The sequence below is a fragment of the Theropithecus gelada genome, chromosome 3, assembly GCF_003255815.1.
Source record: "Theropithecus gelada isolate Dixy chromosome 3, Tgel_1.0, whole genome shotgun sequence".
Lineage (NCBI taxonomy): Eukaryota > Metazoa > Chordata > Mammalia > Primates > Cercopithecidae > Theropithecus > Theropithecus gelada.
In genome coordinates this window covers 29417574-29438866 of record NC_037670.1, presented here as the reverse complement: position 1 = coordinate 29438866, position 21293 = coordinate 29417574, and positions in this window count along the sequence as shown.

Genomic DNA, 21293 nt, shown 5'->3' with positions numbered 1-21293 from the left:
CTCACTCCTGTAATCTCAACACTTTGGGAGGCCAAGGCAGGTGGATCGCTTGAGCCCAGGAGTTTGAGACCAGACTGGGCAACATGGTAAAAAACCCTCTCTACAAAAAATACAAAAAAGTAGCTGGGCGTGGTGGTGCACACCTGAGTCCCAGCTACTCAGGAGGCTGAGGTGGGAGGATCACTTGAGCTCACAAGGTGCAGGATGCAGTGAGCCACGATTGAGCCACTGCATTCCAGCCTGAGTGACAGATTGAGACCCTGTCTCAAAAAAGAGAAAAGAAAAGAAAAAACCCAGCCGCTAACATTATAAAAATAGAAACTGCCAAACATTATACATCTCCTGATGGGCAGATCAGGAGTAGTCTTGAATAAACCCACTGTTAGGAATGATAAATTCCTCTTCAAAGGGTTTAATTGTGTAAAGTTCTTGTTCTTTGTTCAGAAGCCCAACCTCCTTGTACTCTCTTGTTTCTAGGCTGCAAACAACTCTCCCACTCTGGTTGCGCCCTGACATGCCCAGCCATGTCCAGACATGCCTTGTACTCCAACAGACAAACTATCCCTACCCCCTCCTTCTCTTAGCTGCACGTTTACCATATTTAGAGAAAGTTTAAGTCTTACCCAATCGGGTTAGTTTAGATCGTGCGGTCCAACTCTAACCAATGGGGAAAGGACACAGGAACAGAAGCTGCGTGAGGGGTAAAAACCCTTCTCTCATTTGTTCAGTGTGCTCTTGCGAGTGGGCGGACACAGGCAGCACCCTTCTGCAGAAGTAAATGTGCCTTGCTGAGAAACTTTCTGTCTAAGTGCTGGTTTTTCTTTACAGCACTGAGCACTTGTTTCTAACACCATACTGACCTGGCCTTAGATTGAATTGCCAACTTATAGAAAATACAGGGGACAAAGAAACAGGTTACGTGACACTGTACCGATGCTAACTCCAGACTGTGAGCAAGTCTCTATGACAAAAGATCCAGTTTCATTGACAAATAAATTGCAAGGAAAAAGAGGGAGAGCTTCTCTCTTTTCTTTTTTCTTTTTTTTTTTTTTTTTTTGAGACGGAGTCTCGCTCTGTCACCCAGGCTGGAGTACAGTGGCGCGATCTCCGCTCACTGCAAGCTCCACCTCCCGGGTTCACGCCATTCTCCTGCCTCAGCCTCCCGAGTAGCTGGGACTACAGGCGCCGCCACCTCGCCCGGCCAATTTTTTTGTATTTTAAGTAGAGACGGGGTTTCACCGTGTTAGCCAGGATGGTCTCGATCTCCTGACCTCGTGATCCGCCCGTCTCAGCCTCCCAAATGCTGGGATTACAGGCTTGAGCCACCGCGCCCGGCTTCTTTTCTTTTCTTTTTTCTCTTCTCTTCTCTTCTTTTCTCTTTTCTTTTTTGGGACAGAGTTTCACTCTGTCACCCAGGCTGGAGTGCAGTGGCACAGTCTCAGCTCACTGCAATCTCTGCCTCTCAGGTTCAAGCGATTCTCCTGCCTCAGCCTCCCGAGTAGCTGGGATTACAGGTGCCCGCCACCACACCTAACTAATTTTTGTATTTTAGTAGAGACTGGGTTTGCCATGTTGGCCAGCCTAGTCTTGAACTCCTGATCTCAGGTGATCCTCCCACTTCAGCCTCCCAAAGTGTTTGGATTACAGTCATGAGCCACCACACCCAGCCAAGCTTATCTATGTTCAATTGTGTGTGTGTGTGTGTGTGTGTGTGCATGTGACAGAGAAAGAGAGAGGAAATTACATTTATGAGATGGATAGTGGCAAGAGGCAGGCAAATGCCTAGGGGGATAGCAGCGGGTCCCTGGTGAAACCCCACTGCTAAGCCGAAGACAGTTTAAAGCCTGACAGTCAAGCTACAAGTCAAATCCACGGACTGGATTGAGAACCTGTCTTCCCATTTGGTGCACTTTCCTCTGATTGATCCCCACCCTTCACCTGTTTTATATATACCTCCTAATTGGTTTTCTACATTATCATGCCTTCCTTTGAGTGGTATCTTTGCTTTAGCGTTTTTTGCATACTCACAAACCAATCAGCATGCACTCCCCTATTCTGAGCCCATAAAGGCCCCAGGACTCAGCCACACTGGGAGAGAGAAACCACCTGACTGTGGGGGTCAGGGACCAGCCCCACGTCCACTCTCCACTGAGAGCTGTTCTGCTCAATAAAATTCTTCTCTGCCCATCCTCCCCCTTTGAATTGGCAGCGTATCCTCATTCTTCTTGGACAAGAGCTTGGGAACTGGGTACAAGCCATAACGCAGGTGGGGCCGAGTGGTCAGGATGTCTCCAGGAGTAGGCCTGGGGCTGAGCAAAGCCCAGGCAAGGTAGGGGATGGGGGTGTGTGTCCCCAGTCATGGAGGTCCCTGGTTGGCAAAGTGGTAGAGAAAAATCCTGTGTCAAGACCATTAAAACTTTTAACACCAACAATTTTTTGTTTTGATATGGAGTCTGACTCTGTTGCCCAGGCTGGAGTGCAAGGGTGCAATTTCAGCCCACTGCAACCTTCACCTCCTGGGTTCAAGGGATTCTCCTGCCTCAGCCTCCAGAGTAGCTGGGACTACAGGTGCACACCACCACACCTGGCTAATTTTGCATTTTTAGTAAAGATGGGGTTTTGTCATGCTGGCCTGGCTGGTCTTGAACTCCTGACCTCAGGTGATTCACCCACCTCAGTCTCCCAGAGTGCTGGGATTACAGGCATGAGCCACCACACCCAGCTAAATTTTTTTGTTTTATTTTGTTACATAGATGAGGGCTTCCTATGTTGCCCAGGCTAGTCTCGAACACCTGACCTCCCCTCATTATGTGATTATGTGCTAGGACAACAGTCCTGAGCCACTGCACATCCCACAATTTTTTGTAACATGAATTACTAACTTATTTTGTGCCAGGTAATAATATTATGGTATCTTGTGCTTTAAATAAGATGCATCTGAAATGTTTGTAAATGAGGTAAGATGGTATTTGAAATTTACTTCAAAGGAACACTGGAGGAAGGGTACAGAAATTCAGGGCAGTGCAATGGCTGTAATGCACCATGCACAAGGGAAGGCCTTATTCCTCCATCTGCTGAAGCATTGCCAAGAGACAGCCTGACTCTGTCAGTATCTTCAAGAAGCACCTCACTGAGGAGTACCAGCCTGTGCTGAGCCCTTCTCTGTGAGAGTCCACATCCAGTGTCTTCTCCATCAGGGCTTGCCCCACTGGGTCAACTCCCAGGGCCATCCCCTAGAGCTCGCTCTTCCCAGCCCTGCTTCCTTCTCTCCCTTGCATAGATTTGATCCTGGGAGCACTCCCTATTCAACTTCCTGCAAGCTAACCTGGATCTCAGAGCCTGCTCCCAGGGAACTCATCCTGTACAAGTTGAAACAAAACTGGCCGTGAATGGATAATTCTTAAAGTTGAGTGTGGTAGGTAGAATTCAAAGATGGTCCCCAAGGTCCCCACCTCTGGTGTAAACATGCTGTATCATCCCCAGTACTGTCTGCCAATAGATTTTACACCTGTAACTAGGTTCTATGGCACAGTTGACCTCTAGCCAGGGAGAGTATTCTGGTGGGCCTGACTCAAATCACATGAGCTCTCCAAAAGTAGAGTTTTCTCTGGCTCCTCCCAGATAGCAATTCAAAGCACAGGGATTCAACAGGCCTCTGATGGCTTTAGGATGGAGGGAGCCACAGTGCATGGGATGCAAGTGACTGGTAGCAGCTGGGGCATACACTGTGGGCAGTCAGCATGGAAACAGGGTCCTAGGTCCTACAGCTGCAAGGAATGGAATTCTGCCAACAGGAGCAGACTTCAAGGAGAATTCTCCCCGACAGAGCCTTCGAATGAGAACACAGCCCAGCCAACACCTTGACTTCAACTTTACAATATGCTGAGCAGAGAGCCTAGCCATGCTGGACTTCTGACTGCAGGGTGTGAGCTAGTCCATGGATATTGTTCTAAGCTGTTAAGTTTGCAGGAATTTGTTGCACAGCAACAGAAACCTAATATACTAGGCGACAGGCACAGGGAGGTTCATAACCCTAGTCTCTTTATTTTTGTACAAGTTTCAAATTTTCCGTAGTGAAGAAAACCAAAATATTTCACCCCTAAATATATTTCCTTGACATAGTTCAAGATGGCAATTCAGAAAGGCTAGAAATACAAGAGTAACTAAAACGCTTTCTTTTGTCAGTGAGATTTACATCTGTCGAGAAAATCTGCACTGATGCAACCAGGCTTCCTCTCAGGCCCTCCCTTGTCCTATCCAGGAAAGATTAACTGAGAGTCAGATGTCTTTAAAGGTCCAAAAAGCATTCATCATCTATTTTCTCTGAGTGCTGCTATCTGTGAAGTTTCATCTATCTAACAAGACCACCTTTGCTAACCAGACCTCATCTTCTCCCCCTCTCATACCTGTTTTGCCATGATTCAAGTCCCCATTCTGTCTGTATACTCAGGAAGGCATGGAAGCTACTGAGCCCCACTGGGGAGTTGGAGTCTTCACTCTGGGGTTCTCCTGTGTGCACGTTAATACATTTGAATGCCTTCTATCCTTTTAATATGCCCTCTTTTTTTTTTTTTCTTTTTTCTGAGATGGAGTCTCACTCTGTTGCTCAGGCTGGAGTGCAGTGGCATGATCTCGGCTCACTGCAGCCCCCATTTCCCGGGTTCAAGTGATTCTCCTGCCTCAGCCTCCCAAGTAGCTGAGATTATAGGCATGCCCCACCACACCTGGCTAACTTTTGTATTTTTAGTAGAGACAGGGTTTCGCCACGTTGGTCAGGCTGGTCTCAAACTCCTGGGCTCAAGCGATCCACCCACCTCGGCCTCCCAAAGTGCTGGGATTATAAGTGTGAGCCACCAGGCCCAGCCTTAATCAGCCTTTTGTCCATCGATTTTTCAGCAAAACTTCAGAGGGTGAAAAGGAAGTTTTCCCTTGGTCCCCATAACAGTCATCATAAATGTTTAACATTCTGATTTTCCTGTTGCTAATCAATGCTGAGTGATGGGAACTCAGCTGAGTGGCTCATTATACTTCTCTGTAATTTCAGGAGCATATAAAATTTCCCATAATAAAACCTACAAAAATTTGTTTAATGATTGATTGGTCAGCAGACAATTTGAGTAGTTCCTACTTACATTATTTTTGTAAGCAAATATTAATGAGTGCCAGCCTTCTTAAAGGGCTTGTCACCCAGTCACTGGAATCATTCTGTTTCTCAACTGAGTTGTTTCTTAGCTTGTGCCCCAGAGATTTTCACACCCAGGTCATCCTAGTGAGAGTCCGGGGAGGGGAGAGAAGAGCATGCTTTTCTTTATGAAGTGAAGGAAGGGTGATTGTGGAAGGGAAGGTGGAGAAGAATCTCAGAACATGGGCCCTGAAGATGAATTGTAGGCAAAAGCACTTATGGAAGTTGAGAGATTGCAAATTAATTACATGACAGCAGTGGTGGCAGTTTTACCCTCAGAGGAATTTCGCATTGTCTGGAGACATTTTTGGTTGTCACAACTGGAGGGTGAGGGTAGGTGCTACCAGCATCTGGTGGGTACATGCACAGAGCAGTCCCTTTTTCCCCACCCAAGTATCATCTAGCCCAAAATGTCAACAGTGACCAGGTGGAGAGATTATGCCTTAAACACGTCTGTGTCTGCACTTCTGGAAAATGACCAGGAACCCCTAGGATTGCGCATACTCTTTTTCTTTTCTTTTTTTTTTTTTTGAGGCAGAGTCTCACTCTGTTGCCCAGGCTGGAATGCATGGTGCAATCTCAGCTCACTGCAAGCTCCACCTCCCAGGTTCACACCATTCTTCTGTGTCAGCCTCCCGAGTAGCTGGGACCACAGGTGCCCACCACCACACCTGGCTAATTTTTATTTTTTTAATTTTTTTAGTAGAGATGGGGTTTCAGCATATTAGCCAGGATGGTCTCAATCTCCTGACCTTGTGATCCTCCCAAAGTGCTGGAATTGCAGTCGGGAGCCACCACACCCGGCCGAAGCGTGCATACTCTTGGCTTTGTTGCTTTGAGAGACATATTTCGATTTTTCTGCTACTAAAAATGATTGCTGCTTCTTGGGGAGGTATGAGTATGTGATGTTGCATTTGTCACTGTAGAGAGGCCAGCAGCCCCTAGGTCTGTAGCAAGACATTCGTGCCCTCACTTAATGCTGAAGGAGACCATTTGACTGGCTCCAGAGGGCATCGCCCAGGTGCTGTGGGTGTGGTAGGATTGTTTTTGGGGAACCCTGGGGCCCAGCCTCACCTTGTGGGTGGAGTAAAGATATTGCTCCTAAAAGAAATGAGAATGGGCTGGGCACGGTGGCTCACACCTGTAATCCCAGCACTTTGGGAGGCCAAGATGGGTGGATGACGAGGTCAAGAGGTTGAGACCATCCTGGCCAACATGGTGAAAACCCGTTTCTACTAAAAATACAAAAATTAGCTGGACGTGGTGGCACGCACCTGTAGTCCCAGCTACTTGGGAGCCTGAGGCAGGAGAATTGCTTGAATCTGGGAGGCAGAGGTTGCAGTGAGCCGAGATCACACCACTGCACTCCAGCCTGCCAAAAGAGTGAGACTCGGTTAAAAAAAAAAAAAAAAAAAAAAAGTCCTCCTGGGAAGCAATGAACTTCAGGTCGGGAAATGAAGACTTGAAGGAATCCGTAACCCCTGATTCAGGGAGGTGCCTCTCCCTCCCTCTGATCTCAAGGCACGTGGGCACCTACCAGGGTGAGAGATTTGCCTGAGGGCACCGTGATTCTGAAGAGGTTGGCCTGGCTCCTTAGCAGACAGGAGGCCCTTCGAGGCCCTGAGTTCATTCCTGTGGGTTCCAAGCATGGCCCCAGCATGGCAGCGTTAACAAGTGACTGCCTGGGTAGGAATTCCCTTCCTTTACCCGTAAACCTTCAGGGAAGTCACATTAAAGCTGTAATCTTGTCACCACTATCTCTTTGCAAAATGAAGGGAGGAAGTGCCCAGAGTTGACTGAACCAGTAGAGAGAAAAGCAAAAGGCAGGAGGTGCCAGTGTGGTGAGCAGAGCCCTTGGGGAGTAAACAGCAGGCTCTGCTGCCAGGTGACCAGTTGCTTCGAAACTGGGATAATTCATCTGAAATGATTATTTATGAAGTTCAAGTATATATTCACCCTGAGCAAGAAGAGTTTATCTGATTTCATTAAAATCATAACTGCATGGAAAACAGTACATGACTTTGTTTTTCTTTTTAAAGAGATAAGTTGGTAAAATAAGGCATTTCTGTTGCACGTATGTGTTTTCCCCTGAAATTAAACTGGAGTTGTACCCAAAAGCTTCCTTCTGTAACCAGCTCTGTACCAGCTTTGGCTGGTATCTACTTCCTGTGACTCACATCTTTATGACAATAATCATCAAGAATAAATACATGGGCCAGGCGCGGTGGATCACGCCTGTAATCCCAGCACTTTGGGAAGCCGAGACAGGCAGATCACGAGGTCAGGAGATCGAGACCATCCTGGCTAACACGGTGAAACCCCATCTCTACTAAAAAAAAATACAAAAAACTAGCCGGGCGAGGTGGCGGGCACCTGTAGTCCCAGCTACTCGGGAGGCTGAGGCAGGAGAATGGTATGAACCTGGGAGGTGGAGCTTGCAGGGAGCCAAGATCGCACCACTGCACTCCAGTCTGGGCAACAGAGCGAGACTCCATCTCAAAAAAAAAAAAAAAAAAAGAATAAATACATGAACCAAAGCTGGGTCTTCAGTTCTGTTGCTGTTTGTCACTTTAGGGAAAGGAAGCTGAAAGAAAGAAGACCCAGTGCATTTGTTCATCCTACAAACTGTGCACATGTATTGTATACCCTATACAGTGCACATCTACTCATTGCCAGGTTCAAGGATCTTTGACTTAGACAAAGTAGAAATTTAGAATGTGTACTGCTTTGGGGACTTTCCTTCAATTGTAAACACTTATTACGGAGAAGCATACATTTCTCTGATTCTTTGTTGGCCTTTTGGCTTCTTGACCTACTTCCTCAAATGTATAGTGGTTTCTATATTAAATTTTCCCCTTGACTAAGCAAAGCATGTAGTGTCTAGTTACACTTCCTCTTCAATAGGGAAATGCTTATTTTTTCTATTTGTAGAACTTAAAAGCAAACAGTTCCCATAGGAAAAAAATTACTTAGTTCACCCTCCTCGAGTGTGGAAATAGATGATTCCAAATTATTATCAAGTATTTCTTTTGGAGGTTGTACAAAGTTCAGATTCGCAATTAGGCGCAAAACAATATCTTGCAGGGAAAGGGACTCCAGGGTACAGTAACCCAGTTTGAATCCCAACCCTGCCACCTACTGACCGTGTGACTTTGGTCAAATAACTTTATGTCTCTGTACCTAAAACCCCAAGAAGTGCTTGGTGAGTATTATATAATAATTATAGTAATAAACATAAAATTGCCATGCTCATGCTCACATCGGTGTCACGGGGACGTTGTAAAGAGAAGTGATGATGAGCATACAGCTTCTAGCAAGTTCATAGTTGCAGTATTATCTAGATAACAGGTCATGTGCTTCAGTCATATATTTTTTTTTTTCCATAGAGACAGGTTCTTGCTATGTTGCCCAGATTGGTCTTGAACTCCCGGGCTCAAGCAATCCTCCTGTCTCAGTTTCCCAAACTGCTGGGATTACAGGCATGAGCCACTGCACTCAACCAAGACACATTTTCTTTCACACATACACAAAAGTCTTCCATTATAAAATGGGAGGTACTGATGCTGATTTCAAACTAAATCAAACAGTCCCACTCTTCAGTCTTTTCCCATCAACATAAGTAGCCGCTCCTTTCTTCCAGTTGCTAACATCAAAAACCTTATGCCACGCCTGACTCCTGCCTGTCTTATGACCCGAGTTCTATCTGTCAGGAAATTGCACCCATGCTACCAAAATACCTCCAATCTGACCACTTTTACCACCTCCACTGCTACTACCCTGGTCCAAGCCACCATTCAGAAAAATTAGGACACATCTAAAGAACACCTTCACAGAAACATCTAGAATAATGTCTGACCGAATGCCTGGGTACCGTAACCTAGTCAAATTGACACATAACATTAACTATCACATGACGTTCAGTAAATGATCAAATAGTTGATCCATTAAAATAAGAGTTCAAATGGCTTAGTTTAAGCTAGTGTCATTGAAAGAAAAAAACACACCATTTAAAAAATATATTCAGGCTGGGCGTGGTGGCTCACGCTTGTAATCCCAACACTTTGAGAGGCTGAGGTGAGTGGATCACCTGAGGTCAGGAGTTTGAAACCAGCCTGGCCAACATGGTGAAACCGTCTGTACTGAAAATACAAAAATTAGGGAGGCTGAGGAAGGAGAATCGCTTAAACCCCAGGAGGCAGAGGTTGCAGTGAGCTGAGATCGTGCCACTGCACTCCAGTCTGGGAAACAGAGCACTACTCCATCAAAAAAAAAAAAAAGTTCAAATTTTAGGGTTTTTAAAATAGACATATTTTTTCTCTAATGCTAATTGTATTTAAGGTGTTTTTGAAAAGTTAAACAAAAATTTTTCTAAAATTGGATTGTGGTAGTATTTCTATAACTCTGTGAAGTTAATAAGAATTATTGATGTATACACTTAAGATGGATGAGTTTGTGGCAGGTAAATTATATCGAGATAAGGCTTTTTTTTTTAATTGGGCAACAAATGAGCTGTTAATTATGTAAAAACATTCTATTTTAAGAAGAACATTTAAACAGAAAATTCCAGGACTGAGACAAAACTACACTTGATAGTATGCAATTATAAGTAGGATAAAATCAGGAAGCACTTGAAAAATAGTATTACAGACAAAATCCTGAGTAGACACAAGAAAATAATCTTTTAAAAATAATGTTTGGCCGAGTGCGGTGGCTCACACCTGTAATCCCAAGTCTTTGGGAGGCCGAGGCGTGTGGATCACCTGAGGTCAGGAATTCAAGACCAGCCTGTCCAACAAGATGAAATACCAGCTCTCCTAAAATTACAAAAATTAGCCAGGCATGGTGGCACGCGCTGGTAATTCCAGCTATTTGGGAGGCTGAGGCAGGAGAATGGCTTGAACCCAGAAGGTGGAGGATACAGTGAACCGAGATTGTGCCACTGCAATCCAGCCTGGGTGACAGAGCGAGACTCTGTCTCAAAACAATAATAATAATTAATGATTTTTAAAGGGTAATAAGTTTTTTTCTTATAAATTTGAATGACACTGAAAATATTAACTGCTTTTGAAAAGAAAGGGCTAAAATGCACCCTTTGGATTTAGCCACAAAGAAGCCACTGGTGCCGTGACAGTGACACTGTCCCTTCATGTTCAGCGGCATCCGCACTGGGCTTCCGGAGACAGCTGGAGGAGGGAGCTTCCTTCCCGCCTTGTCTTCCTCCAGGCCCACTCACCCTGCGTAGGGAACAAACAAAACCTTCCAGAGGTGGGCATTGCTCACCTCTGGGTCCCTCATTTTCTCCCACCAAACACACTGTGCTCAGCCTGCCCTTTTCTTTCTTTACTCTCCTTTTTTTTTTGAGACGGAGTCTTGCACTCTCGCCCAGGCTGGAGTGCAGCGGCGCAATCTCGGTTCACTGCAACCTCGGTTAACTGCAACCTCCACTCCCGGGTTCATGCCATTCTTCTGCCTCAGCCTCCCGAGTAGCTGGGACTACAGGCACCCACCACCACGCCCAGCTAATTTTTGTATTTTTAGTAGAGACGGGGTTTCACCGTGTTAGCCAGGATGGTCTCGAACTCCCGGACTCAGGTGATCTGCCCGCCTCGGCCTCCCACAGTGCTGGGATTACAGGTGTGAGCCACTGCACCCGGCCTTTTTTTAAATATATACTTCAAGTTCTAGGGTACATGTGCACAACGTGCAGGTTTGTTACATATGTATACATGTGCCATGTTGGTGTGCTGCACCCATTAACTCGTCATTTACATTAGGTATATCTCCTAATGCTATCCTTCCCCCGTCCCCCCATACTCTCCTTTCTTTTTTTTTTTTTTTTTTTTTTGAGACGGAGTCTCGCTCTGTCGCCCAGGCTGGAGTGCAGTGGCCGGATCTCAGCTCACTGCAAGCTCCGCCTCCCGGGTTTACGCCATTCTCCTGCCTCAGCCTCCCGAGGAGCTGGGACAACAGGCGCCCGCCACCTCGCCCGGCTAGTTTTTTTAATGTTTTTTAGTAGAGACGGGGTTTCACCGTGTTAGGCAGGATGGTCTCGATCTCCTGACCTTGTGATCCGCCCGTCTCGGCCTCCCAAAGTGCTGGGATTACAGACTTGAGCCACCGCGCCCGGCCCCGTACTCTCCTTTCTATCTAGCACAGTCGCCTTCTTTGCTTTCTCCAATTTGCCAGTTTTTCTGGGATTTTTTTTTTCCATGCTCTTAAAAATTTCCCATCCTCATGGCAGTGATAGCAGTCACCGCAGCATTTTGACAGGTATTAAATGAGACTCATAGTTAGCCACTGTGTGCTCACCTGCCCTGAATGTGGTACCCTTCTGAAAGTCCCTGAACTGTGTAAGTTCACAGACACAGATGACTGGTCACCTCCTGATTCACATGAGGTCCAGAAACCCATCCGTACAGCTCCCTTCTTGCAAGGGAGCTTAACTGGAGGAAAAGAAAACACAGCCCCTTTTGATAAATGTCTCCTGAATGCAGAGGCTGGGTGGCAGAATTTGAAGACATACCCCACCTAATTACCCCTTGGCCCAACCTCTATCATTCACTTGCTTCTCCAGTGCCCAGGAGCGATGGGACTATCCAGGCAGTGCTGAAAGAACTGTGGGGACCGTGTCTGAAAGGCCTGGCAAGAGAGCCGGAGCAGTCAGCAGCAGTGTCGCAGCACAGAGAAGGCTTAGCCAACAGCATCATAGCAGAGAAGGCATGGCACAGCCAACAGTAGGGCTGCTTGCAGCAGGTACCATCTCTGAGAATATGTAGGAGCCCTTCTTCTCTGCCTAGGCTTCCCATCTGCTCTTCTCTCCCCACCCAGGAGCCCTTTGAAGAAATGGCTGAAGAGAAGGAGCCCTTCAAAAGCCTGGACTCCCAGCAACATATGCTAAGAGACATCTAATTGTTGAGATTTGAGATTCTCTATAAAGGCGATACAGTATACACACACACTGAGTGGAGCCTGGGACATTCCAGAAATGTTGGTATATGGTAAAGCAATTCATTTGCATACATTTGACATGTATCCAGTCACTTTCCCAAGCTCATGGATACTGGCAAAGTTGTCTTGTTTGTTTGTTTGTTTGTTTTGAGACAGAGGCTTGCTCTGTTGCCCAGGCTGGAGTGCAGTGACACCATTCTGGCTCACTGCAACCTGTGCCTCCCAGATTCAAGCGATTTAGAGCTTCAGCCTCTTGAGTAGCTGTAATTACAGGTGCGCCACCACACCCGGCTAGTTTTTGTACTTTTAATAAAGACGGAGTGCCGCCATGTTGGCCAGGCTGGTCTTGAACTCCTGGCCTCAGGTGACCCGCCCACCTCAGCCTCCCAAAGTGCTGGGATTACAGGCGTGAGCCACCATGCCTGGCCATGGCGAAGCTTTTGATTGCATCTAAGTGTTTCAGAACAGTAGTTCTCAAAGTCTCCGGAACTCCTTTCAGGGAATATGCAAGGTCAAAACTGTTCTCATAACCAATCAAGAGATGAATTATCTTTTTCACTCTCATTCTTTCAGTGGGATGTGCAATGGGATTTTCCAGAGGCTGCATATGTGATATTGCACCTGTGCAGAACAGAGCAGATGTAAGAACCCAACTTCCTTCTATTAGGACAGAAACTAAAGAGCTTTTTAAAAATCTCTTTTTAAAGAATAGAAATTTTGGCCAGGCACGTTTGCTCACTCCTATATTCCCAGCACTTTGGGAGGCCAAGGTGGGTGGATCACTTAAGGTCAGGAGCTTGTGACCAGCCTGACCAACATGGAGAAACCCCATCTATACTAAAAATACAAAAAAAAATTAGCCGGGCATAGTGGCATATGCTTGTAATCCCAGCTACTTGGGAGGCTGAGGCAGGAGAATCGCTCGAACCCCGGAGGCAGAGGTTGTACTGAGCCGAGATCGCACCACTGCACTCCAGCCTGGGTGACAAGAGCGAAACTCTGTCTCAAAATAAATAAATAAAAGAATAGCAATTTTATCAAAGAGTACTTTTTTGTTTTGGAAAATATATTTTTCATGAGAAATATGTGGTTTGTTTTAATGTGTAATTGGTATGTTACTTTTTTTTTTTTTTTTTTTTTTGAGATGGACTCTTACTCTGTTGCCCAGGCTAGAGTGCAATGGTGCAATCTTGGCTCACTGCAACCTCAGCCTCCTGGGTTCAAGCGATTCTCCTGCCTCCCGGGTTCAAGCGATTCTCCTGCCTCAGCCTCTTGAGTAGGTGGAATTACAAGCAGGAGCAACCACATCCAGCTAATTTTTTGTATTTTTAGTAGAAACGGGGTTTCACCATGTTGGCCAGGTTGGTGTCAAACTCCTGACCTCAGGTGATCCACCTGCCTCGGCTCAGGACAAACCACCCAAAATATGGCCATAGGAGATCAGAACATGCCAAAATATACTTCCTTGGCATATTTTGAGCTGATTATTTTGAGAAACTGCAGGCACAGGCGCAGCTGAAAAGCTGTCCTTTTGTAAAGAACATTTACATCTACAAAGGAAATCTACATCAGTAAATTGTATCAGGCAGAGTGTCTGGGATACCTCTTTTTTTTTTTTTTTTAATACCTCTATTAGCTGAGAGACTGTTTCTCTGCAGAGCAGGACGGGGTTTGCTCACCAAGCACTTATTCCCCTTTCCCTGCCATGACTTGCTGTTGCTTAATCCCTGGAAGCCTCAAGCCTCTACTCCTTTCTGTAGAGCAGATTCTGCGTAAGGCCCGACATGGTGGCTCACACCTGCAATCCTAGCACTTTGCGGGGCAGAGGCGGCTGGATCACTTGAGGTCAGGAGTTTGGGACCAGCCTGGCAATTATGGTGCAACCCTGTCTCCACTAAAAATGCAAAACAAATTAGCCAGGTGTGGTGGCACATGCCTGTAATCCCAGCTACTCAGGAGGCTGAGACAGGATAATCACTTGAACCTGGGAGGCACAGGTTGCAGTGAGCCAAGATTGCACCACTGCCCTCCACCCTGAGCGACAGAGCAAGATTCCATCTCAAACAAACAAACAAGCAACAAAAACAAGAAAAAAACCCAAACAGAATACTGCTTAAACCTCAATCATCTGGCCTTTTTGAGCCTCATATTTGGTGGGACTTCCATGCATGTGCACACAACTAAAATGGTTTTTCTCCTGTCATCTGTCCACTGTCAGTTTACTTCATAGGCTCAATTATCAAACCTTCAGAGAGTAGAAAGTTTTATTCTCCACCACACTCGTCTTTAAACATGCCAGGTGTCTCTAACACGCAGCTGAGCTGAGAACACTGGCTGGGCTATCTTCAGGCCTCCCACGGTCTCCACTGTGACTTGCTCTGACTCACACAACAGGATGGCAGAGGTTTGGCAAGACAGGAAGCCAACGCCCGGGGCAGCAGCCACATCTGTGCTCCCGGAAATCCACATTTGGTCAAAGGGGACACTTCGGGGTGCTGACACTTTGGGGTGCTGGGAGCATTTGGGCTGCTTGGTCCTCCCTCTGGCTGGATTGACCCCGTTGCTTCCCCGCTTGTCCCCATGCTTCAGAGACTCTTCCACACAGAGCTGGTCTTAAAGCATAAACAAAACCCACAGATGATGGGGCCACAGAGATTAAATGGCAAGACTCCGGAGGATGCTGGAGGAATGTGTGACCTCAAAATTAAGCAGAGCATCTGTGAGCCCCATGTCCCATACCCGTTAGCAGTCACGCCCCATCTCCCCTCCTGCCAGCCCCTGGCATCTATTAATGTACTTTTTGTCTCTATGAATGCGCCCATTTTGGAAATTTTATATAAAGAGGATCATACAATACATGACCTTTGTGACTGACTTCTTTCACTCAGCATCACATTTTTGAGGTTGGTCCCCATCGTAGCGTGTATCAGTGCTTCTTTATTGCCAAATAATTCCCACCATTTGGATAGGTCGCATGCTATGTATCTAATTATAAGTTGATGGACATTGGGCCTGTTGCCACTTTTGGGGGCCATTATGAGCAGAGTTTTAGGGACCCACTTTCTTTTTCTTTTTTTAACAGGGTCTCACTCTGTCACCCCGGCTGGAGTGCAGTGGCACAATCACAGCTCACTGCAGCTTCACCCTCCTGGGCTCAAGTGGTCCTCCCACCTTAGCCTCCTGAGTAGCTCGGACTACAGGCATGAGCTGCCACATCCGGCTAATTTTTTTTTCTTTTCTTTTCTTTTTTTTTTTTTGTAAAGACAAGGTTTCGCCACATTGCCTGGGCTGATCTCAAACTCCTGGGCTCAAGTGGATCCATCGGCCTCAACCTCCCAAAGTGCTGGGTGCTGGGATTACAGGCGCGAGCCACCACTCCCAGTCTCCCAGTCTAGGGGCCCACTTTCAAATCACAAGCAGCCGCTTTCTGGAAGGCACCTCATCACGCATTGGCAGGGCTACGTCCTTCACAAGTTGACCCAGATGACGCTGTTCCCAAGTGACTTCTGCTTCAGGTCCACTGTTCAGGCTCCCGTTGGTCCTAACCCCTCCAGACATCCAGCCTTGGGAGGTACGTGGGCCCCTACTGTTCTTTCCTATATCAGCCTCAACCAAGCTCTTCCCACCCCTCAATCCATCAGACATCCTCCAGTCACACTGAACTTCAAAGAAAGAGCAGAAGCTGGGTGTGGTGGCTCATGTCTAATTCCAGCACTTTGGGAGGCTGAGGCGAGTGGATCACCTGAGGTCAGGAGTTCGAGAACAGCCTGCCCAACACAGTGAAACCCCGTCTCTACTAAAAATACAAAAAAAAAAAATTAGCCGAACTTGGTGGCGGGCACCTGTAATCCCAGCTGCTCAGGAGGCTGAGGCAGGAGAATTGCTTGAACCTGGGAGGTGGAGGTTGCAGTGAGCCGAGATTGTGCTACTACACTCCTGCCTGGGCAACAGGGTGAGACCCTGTCTTGAGAGAGAGAGAGACAGAGAGACAGAGAGAGAGAGAGAGAGAGAGAGAGAGAGAGAGAGAGAGAGAAAGAAAGAAAGAAAGAAAGAAAGAAAGAAAGAAAGAAAGAAAGAAAGAAAGAAAGAAAGAAAGAAAGAAAGAAAGAGAAAGAGAAGGAGGGAGGGAAGGAGGAAGGAAAGAAAAGAAAGAGGAGAGGAGAGGAGATGAGACAAGACGAGATGAGAAGCGAAGCGAAGAGAAGAGAAGAGAGAGAAGAGAAGAGAAAAGAAGGAAAGAAAGAAAGAAAGAGCAGAGAGGCCCAGTCACTCTTCTGAGAGTCTCGTGGCATCTCGGTAGATTTGCTGGTCCCTTTACATAACCCAGGGTGAGGCATCCCCTAATTTCACCCACAGATGCAGCTAAGCCCAGGCCCTTGTCCAGACAAAACCATCCTGCCAAGCTCCCACCACCCCATCAGCATCATTTTCAGGTTGTTGGTCATCACTGATTTTTGGTCATCTATGTCACCTAAGAGGCCACTCATGACGTTAGCCCTTGACCTCGAAAAGAACCTCAAAGAAAATTCCAGTTTTCATTCCAAAAGGAGAAATTGGATCAAACTGTGATGCCTCATGCCTGTAATCCCAGCACTATGGGAGGCTGAGGCAGGTGGATCTCTTGAGCCCAGGAGTTTGAGACCATCCTGGGCAACGCTGTCTTTCCAAAAAAAACAAACAAAAAAAATTAGCTGGGCATGGTGGTGCGTGCCTGTAGTCTCAGCTACTCAGTAGGCTGAGGTGGGAGGATCACGTAAACCTGGGAGGTTGAGGCTGCAGTGAGCCGGGATGGTGCCACTGCACTCCAGCCTGGAAGACAGAGCAAGACGCTGTCTCAAAAACTAGCAAACTAAACAAAAGGAGAAACTGCTAGCAGCCCCTAATCTAGTACTGTCCCAGCTCCACCCACTTTCAGATCCAGCGTCCTCCCCTGGCACATGGGAGCCCACTTCTCTGTGCTGACAGTCAGGGAAGATCCCCTCCGGGGAGAACTGTAGCCTTGACCTCTGCACGCTTTACTTATCCAGAGCACAAGGCAGGGCCGCTGACTCATCCTGGTTTACCCTGGACTTTCCCAGGTTCAGCACTGAAAAGTCCCGCATCTGGAAAAGCCCCTGAGTTGCTGACAAACAGACAGTCCGGGCCATGCAAAGCGCAGTGCATGGTGCTTTAGCCACGAAGTCGATTAAAGAGTCAGAGGCAGTGAGCCACAGGAAGCGCCACGTGACCCAGACTGTGAGGAGGACACAGGAAACCAACGCTCACTGTGTCCTGCCTGGGGGGTTAACCTATCAACAAGCATCAGCGTTGCCATTCCAGAGATCAGCAAACTGAAGAGCAGTCGTGACTTGTCCTCACTTGCAAGACAAGAGAGTAACAAATCCATGAAGGGAAGGATGCGGACTTGAGCAAAGGGGGCAGGGCCTGATGTCATTTTGGCGTTTTTTTCTTTGAAATGACTCAGGTAAAATTCACATAACGTAAATTAACCATTTTAAAGTGTACAATTCAGAGGCATTTGGTACATTCACACTGTTGTGCAAGCACCACTTGTATCTAGTCCCAAAATATTTTCACTTCCCCAAAAGGAAACTCTGTCCCCATCAAGCAGTCACACCCTACTCCCTTGCCCCTGCCCCCAGCCTCTGACAACCACCGATGTACCTTTTGCCTCTATGGATTTGCCTTTACTGAGCAATTCATATTAATGGAACTATACAATATGCGGCCCTGTGCAACTGGCTCTTTTTAATCAGCATCATTTTTTTTTTTTCTTTGAGACAGAGTCTTGCTCTGTCGCCCAGGCTGGAGTGCAGTGGCATGATCTCGGCTCACTGCAACCTCCGCCTCCTGGGCTCAAGCAATTCACATGCCTCAGCCTCCTGAGTAGCTGAGACTGCAGGTGCGCACTACCACGCTTGGCTAATTTTTTTTTTTTTTTTTGTAGAGACAAGGGGTCTCACTACATTGCCCAGACTAGTGTCGAACTCGTGGCCTCAAGCAAGCCTCCTGCCTCGGTTTCCCAAAGTGCTGGGATTACAGGCGTGAGCCACTGCACACAGCCTATCATCCTAGTTTTGTTTTTTTGGGTTTTTTGTTTGTTTGTTTGTTTTTGAGACCGAGTTTCAATCTGGTCACCCAGGCTGGAGTGCAATGGTGCAATCTTGGCTCACTGTAACCTCTGCCTTCTGGGTTCAAGCGATTCTCCTGCCTCAACCTCTCAAGTAGTTCTGACTACAGGTGTAAGCCACCACCCCTGGCTAATTTTTGTATTTTTAGTAGAGACAGGCTTTCACCATGTTGGCCAGCCTGATCTCAAACCCCTGACCTTAAGTGATCTGCCCGCTTTGGTATCCCAAAATGCTGGGATTTCAAGTGTGAGGCACCTTGCCCGGCTGCCTCATCAATTCTCTATAAACATTTATTATTGAGAAGTCAGTTGAGCTGTTTCTCTGTACTTGTTTCCAGAAAGAAACAGGGTGCACCTAGACCACCCTGGATCTCAGTGAAAGGCTGTCTTCCCTTTCAATAACTGATCGAGAACTTCTAATTTTTCTTCTATGAACCTTATAATGTACCAAGAAAATCCATTCTGCAGAGTCTTATTTCTGGGCATCCTGTGCATATGAGCTGAGAGGAATCTGATTTTTATGCAGCGCCGAATGTCATCAAAAGGCTTCGAGGAAGAGTTTCCTGAGTTTCCTTGATGTTTGCGGCGCTTGCTGTTACTTTCACACTTAGCTAAGTAACCTTTGATACTGTGTGGTTATAACATAATAACCACAGGTCCTTTGTCTTCTCTGTCAAGAGTGAAGAATTCGAAGGACTTTAACCACTGGTAAAAGTGTCTTCTCACATTAACCGCATAGCAGCAAGCTTTGTATGAACCAGCTGGTTATTCTCACTAAATGGGTCAGATACAAGTTACAAGCAGATCGCAAAGCTGCCTAGACTGCATTGAGTGTAGGTTGGCCAAAAGGCATGACTGAGAAGATAAATCTCGTCTGTCCACCCTTTTCCCACTAGTTCCAAGCCAGCCTCGTGGCTGAGTCCAGCTTCCCAAGCCTCTCTGATGATGGCGTCAGTCAGTCCAAGCCAGGTTTAGCAGAGTGCTTCTGGCCATCCCAGGGTGCAATCATGCCTTCCTTTGCCATCTGGGCTTTCCCCAGGTTAGTGGAACTGCTTCCAGGAGGGTGGGTCCTGCCCTGCGGAGTGCCTGGAGCAGGGACTGGTCACCAGCATTAAGTGTCCAGAGAGGGAGCACGTATACATGAATCAATTTTTAGAAGAGACAATAACCCATTCAAAAAAGGGCAACAGCCAGACTGGTAGCTCATGCCTGTAATTCCAGCATTTGGGAGGCTGAGGCGGGAGGATGGCTTTAGCCCAGGAGTTTGAGACCAGCCGGGGTAACTTAGTGAGACCCTCGTCTGTATAATTTTTTTTTTTTTTAATTAGTTGGGCATGGTAACCCCTACCTATAGTCTCAGCTACTCGGGAGGCTGAGGTGGGAGGATGGCTTGAGTCTAGGAAGTTGAGGCTGCAGTGAGCTATGATCATGCCACTGCACCTCAAACTGGGCAACAGAGCAAGACAAAAAAAAAAAAGAGGGGATCATAGAAAAAGAGATTCAAGTGTTGTTAAACAATGGATGGCCAACCTCATGCACAGTCAAAAAGTACAAATCAAACAACAATGAGATATCCTGGACGGGGCAAGGGGGGTGCAGTTCCATGGGCAAATATTACCCCATTTAATATCCTTGGTACCAGTGAGGTTGTGGGGAAAGGATGTGCTCACTAGCGCCCCCTGAAGGAGACCTGAGCACATTTCCTGGCCTTGGGGCCTCCAAGCCAGCTTCCTGGATCGTCCAAGGATTCTGCTACCAGTGACCTTCCATAAATCTGTTTTCTGCTTAAACTAGCTAGGGTGGGTTCTGTTGTTTCCAACCTGGCCTCTAACACAAGGTCTCTGAGCTTCAGTCTTCCTGCCAGGTGAGAAGGGGATACTGCTCTCTTCTGTACACGTGGATTGAGAGCGTTTCCGAGATAACATCTCAAGTACAGTTGTTCACTAGATGGGTGTGTTATCAGCCCCTGTCCACAACCCCTTATCTGGGAACCTCAGGGGCCAGAAATGTTTCATGATTTGGGTTTTTTGGTTCATTTTTAAGACAGGAGGGGGGTCTCACTATATTGCCCAGGCTGGTCTCAAACCACTGGCCTCAATAAATCCTCCCACCTTGGCCTCCCAAAGAGCTGTGATTACAGGCGTGAGCACCCAGCCTAATGTGGCATTTTAGAAAGGCGATATGGTGCAGGTAATATTAGGGAGCACTCTCAGCATGTTGTGGGCAGCACTCTGTAATCAAACCATTTCTCATTTTCTAGGGAAACTGTATCCATTTCACATTTAATGGAAGAATTAAGGATTCTATCTAGCTTGATATTAATTCAAGTCAGGAATTAAGAAGATGTTTGTGATTTTTCACTCTTTGGATTTTGGAGCTGTAAGTTGGAATTTATTTTCCCATGACCTGAATATTTTATTCTGTGATACTTGATTGTTTTTGTTTTTGTTTTGTTTGTTTTTGTTTTTGAAGTGGAGTCTCACTCTGCTATCCAGGCTGGAGTGCAGTGGTGTAATCTCGGCTCACTGCAACCTGAGCCTCCTGGGTTCAAGCGATTTTACAGCCTCAGCCTCCTGAGTAGCTGGGATTACAGGTGCCTGCCACCATGGCTGGCTAATTTCTGTATTTTTAGTAGAGACAGGGTTTCACCATGTTGGCCAGACTGGTTTCAAACTCCTGACCTCAAGTGATCCTCCCACCTCGGCCTCCCAAAACGCTGGGATTACAGGTGTGAGCCACTGTGCCCAGCCTGATACTTGGTTTTTAAAAATCCTTCGACACAGGACTGGAGTATGACCTCTGCAGCACTCCGTGGGAAGAGCTGTGGCCCCTTGGCTTATTATTGCTTCTTAGCAGTCCCAGTGACCTTTGGCCTGAGGCAGGTGAGCCCCAGGTAGTTTATGACATCGCTGGGTTGTTGGCCTTTCCAAGCCCAAACTGACACTAGCATTTCTCTAGGCCTTGAACTACCTGGGGAGTCAGAGCCACCAGCATTGAATGGGCATCAGTTTTTAGTTTTTGTTTGTTTGTTTG